Source organism: Nelusetta ayraudi, unplaced genomic scaffold, assembly GCF_046127955.1.
Source record: "Nelusetta ayraudi isolate G7.1 ecotype Tasmania unplaced genomic scaffold, CSIRO-AGI_Nayr_v1 ptg000023l, whole genome shotgun sequence".
Taxonomy (NCBI): Eukaryota; Metazoa; Chordata; class Actinopteri; order Tetraodontiformes; family Monacanthidae; genus Nelusetta; species Nelusetta ayraudi.
This window is the reverse complement of record NW_027466073.1, coordinates 2,026,847-2,031,093: the sequence shown is the minus strand read 5'-3', so window position 1 is coordinate 2,031,093 and position 4,247 is coordinate 2,026,847. Positions and strand designations below refer to the sequence as shown.

The 4,247-nt window shown below is 43.4% G+C and overlaps 1 long non-coding RNA gene across 1 annotated transcript; it reads left to right on the top strand.

The window, feature by feature from the left end:
- The first annotated feature begins 1,863 nt into the window (after positions 1-1,863).
- On the top strand, positions 1,864-2,305 carry LOC142889611 (uncharacterized). Its single transcript, XR_012926856.1, has 2 exons — positions 1,864-2,095; positions 2,212-2,305. It is a non-coding gene; the product is annotated as an uncharacterized LOC142889611 (long non-coding RNA).
- The last annotated feature ends 1,942 nt before the right edge of the window (positions 2,306-4,247 follow it).

Sequence of the window (4,247 nt, the reverse complement as noted above, 5' to 3'; positions counted from 1 at the left end):
CAAGAGGTGGGGTTTGTGACAATGTGACAGTGATGATGTGAAGATGATGTCACTACCCAGCTCCACTGACAGGCTCAGAAAATCATTTCTCCCCCACGCCATACGGCTCTTTAACACTCATCGCTAGGAGCCCTGGACCGGAGTACAGTTGCATTATTGTGTCGTGCTTACATAGTTTAATTTGTAACTTTTAAAGAACTGTACCCTTGCAGCTTTTGTAATTTGTAATTTCTAAGATTTTTCTCTTTTATGTAGTCTCTGTACTGTTCTGCATCTTTTCGAGCTGCTGTAAATGCAAATTTCTCTTGGAGATTAATAAAGTATTCATCTATCTATCTATCTATCTATGAGCCTCTGTGATTTGCCAGACCTCTCTCTCTCTCTCTCTCTCTCTCTCTCTCTCTCTCTCTCTGTGTGAGAGAGAGACATTTCAGTGTTTAATGGTTGTCAAGATATTGAGACGGTGAAAAAAAATGTGAAATGAGAAGTTGGTGAATAAACTCAGTGTCTGATTCACTGAGATTCCGGTTAGTGTGCACAAAATCCATTGAACACGCAAACAGACTGCGTACAATACTAGCGAGCGCGCGGTCAGTGATCTGCTAAGATTGCACGTGTAATTGTGCCCTAACGCTAATACTAACATGGACCCTGACACGGTTTAAAGGTCTAGTGTGTAAAATGTGGCCTAATTTATGATTTCTGATGTGTTTCCCAACAGTAGAACCAGCCAGGAAGGACTGGAGGGCTGCAGTCTGGGACTGTCCAGCTCTCTTAATGTTAGGGTTAGGGAGGGTTCGAGACCAGGGTTCGGTGGAAGTGGGATATGTTATGTTATAAGTTGCCATGGCTGTTTCTCTCAGTAAACAGTCACCACCAACAGAAAAAATAATGGTTATTCCACTGAACACTACACATAGTTATCACATTCAACTAGACCCACTGTCATTATTTCAATGTTTGGAATAATTTAATTATATTATTTCAACGTTTGGAATCTTTTCATTTCATTCATTATAGAGAAATTAGTCGAGATAATGTTGCAATCATTTGATAATTGGTAACATAACTTATACTTTACCATGCATCATATATAAAAATACACATCCCATATAAACATGAATACACATCAAAGAGTAACATGAGGTTCTTTTTGTGACAGTTGACGGTTTCTGTCACTATGCCTCCAATTGATGATGCGCCCTGGCTACTTGGCCAAGGGAAAATCCTTTTGGCCGAATGGTTAGTGTGCATGAGTATCACCTGGGAGTCTGGGGTTTCGAAGAAGAAGTTGCATTTCAGGGTACATTAAGCCCATTTCTTCTAACCTTATGAACGATGCCAGAGTTTCAACGTCCAACCAATCATAGCACCAAGGTAGGATTACAGATAAAAACTTTCACAGTTTGAGTGCTTAGTGTCATCTCTTTTTAAGCCAAAAGGTGCATACATGAAACAAACAGACACCATCATAATTCAATTGACCTTTATTTATTTTAAGATGTGTCATGTTCTTGGAGCTGGGAGAGGAAAGGAGAATAATAATGATTACATTTGTGTTCCAGTCAGCATACAGTGTGCATTGAAAGCATGTTCAGCCAGTTGTATTTGCCGCTGTAGATGCTGGGCATACAATTGTCTGATAACTTGTGAGTTCTGTTAACCCATGACAAATAGCACAGTGGCAATTTTGCATAATAGGAATTTCCTTCCATCAATTCCCACTATATTCTCTCCATACACCACATCTGGGTCATGTTACACAAATGAAATTTTGTGTGGGCACCAAAAAATGCTAAAACAGAAGGTGAGCAGGCACCTTCTGCATACAATGTACACTTGTGTATCTTAAATATTAGGGGGCGTTCTCATTGCCTCGCCACAGTACGGTTGTAGAGCGTCCTCACTGGCCGCTACACGGTTGTAGGGGGCGCTGTTTTGGTACCTCAATCCCCCAGGGTCCAAGCGAGACGAAGCGAGTTTAGTGGTGACGTAGCGACGAGCAGGGCACTGGATTGGCTCAGTGTCCTCATCGATGTTCCCTGTCGGAGCGGACATCGACGCCAACCCCTTCGACACGGAACTTCCGTGTCAGGTACATTTTACCGTGAATACAAGCAGCTACTATTGATGGTGCACAAATATATTTATATGTTATACATTTTTTGAAAACAGCTTTTTCAATGCATGTTTATTTTGTCTTTTGGGGAGAGGCAGGCGAACCGGGAATGCCCTCGACGTCACGAGTGTGTTCAAACATATTCGTGAAAACAACGAGCGCCAATTAGCGAAGCGCTCGGAACAAGGGCCAATTCCAATTCCTCCTTTAACTCCTCGATCTCAACCCTCGCCCTTAACCCTCAATCTTTGGCCCTCAATCTTGGCCCTCAAAAATAAGTGTAAGGGTATCTTGTGACTTAGAAATGGGACACCCCTTAAGTGCAGTTACGTCTTCAGACTGTGGGGGGCGGCCTTACGCCAAAGCTACGTCCAGTCAGTCAAGAAGACGACGACGACGAAGAAGAAGGAGAAGAAGAAAAAGACGACGAAAAATGTAGAAGTCCTCCGTCACTACACAACGAGGTATACAAGTAACGTGAAGCCGGGACCGCCGGTCCGGCTGACAAACATCGTGAAGTAAAAAAAAAAAAAAAAAAATGTTACGCAACAACGATGTCAATAATTCATAAAAACTCTTAAACTAAGACGATAAAATGTTTTGGTAATATCTTAATTAACTAAGAAAATACTTCCATTTGTAGCTCGCTTTTACATCGCCATCTTTTTCGAAGATGTCTTGGCGAAAATACGCAATGCCTTCTGGGTAGCCCTTACTGCCAAGGGTGGTGCCGGAGAATCTCAATATTGAGGGCGATACAGCCCTTAAACTCGTCCCTCAACTTGACGTTCTTAGAATCGGGACAGCACTTGCACCTTGCGGGAGCGCGCATTTTTGAGATTGAGGGTTGAGATTGAGGGTTAAGTGAGGAATTGGAATTCACCCCAAATCGAGTTGCTCCTGCGTGAGGCGCGGTAAGCTAGGGAATCCGAGGAGCCCTTGAGACGAGAGGAAATACAGATTCGTCGAGAGGACGTGGCTCTTCGCCGCGAGGAAGCTTAAAACACAGAGGCATTTAACAAAGTCGTCCTTGGCTTGCTAGGGCAGCTATTTCAAAGAAGGAGGCGTGTTTACTGTCTGTTTTTCTGTTTGTTTGTTTTTAAATAAATGCTATTTCCCGTTGTATCTGTCTCGTGTTTACTTTTACTGAAAATATAAAGGTTGAACGACACCTTTACTCTCCCAGAAAACGAAACAATAATTAATTATCAACTGTGACTTCAGTGAGGAAAACTGTTCTTTCTTTAAAGGACACCTATGATGCTTTTCCACTTTTCTGAGCTTGACGTGAGCCCTGCAAATTGTTGGGCATGGTTCTCAACGCTCAGTTCACGGAGATTTTTTCAACACTGGGCACGGCGTGACGCCACGGTGTGCCGGAGCTCCTTTCATGGCCAGGCTCTGGCACACTCTCGGACTGGTTCCGCCCTCCCCCGCTCTGCCCCGGAAGTGATGTCGCAATGCGCTGCTCCAAGAAAATGTTTTTTCGGTGTCAGGGAAATTAAAAAATATAAAATAAAAAATACAGAGCGACTACCGAAGCACCAAGGACCACAACCATCGTAGTGGAACGAACAGAGAAAATGTTGGCGGTTTGTTCAGCGATGCAACACCGGTCCGGTCGGCTACGGGAGTGAGACGGGCTCGACTCGGCCGGTGGACGACGAGAGAATAGTCAGCCATGGCAATATTTGAAAACATGTATGAGGACTGTGAGTGTATTGTGACCTCAAGCAACATTAGTTTTAAGACTACTTGCAACGTACAACCGCTGAATCGTGTTGATGAACTGTTAGCCACCACCGCTAACTCCGTGCTCTGCTTGTTATGTGTGTTGTGTTCGCTGGCAGCGAAACTGAAGAGGCAGCGATTTTGACTCGCAAGTTTCACTCCTTATTGCGATGTTCACGATGCCAGCATGGTAACATCGGTTGTATAGAGCTCTTCCTGCTTTGTGCTTGGTGTGGACGTAAGTTGTGCAGATATTCTTGTCTGATAATAAACGACTCTATGACTGAAGCGATCGTTTCAGCGTACATATTTTCTCTGCTAGGACAGTGTTTTGATACAAGTCAACAATATGAAACAAAATCATTTTAAGCCCTATTAAAATGTCTGGCAAAAATCC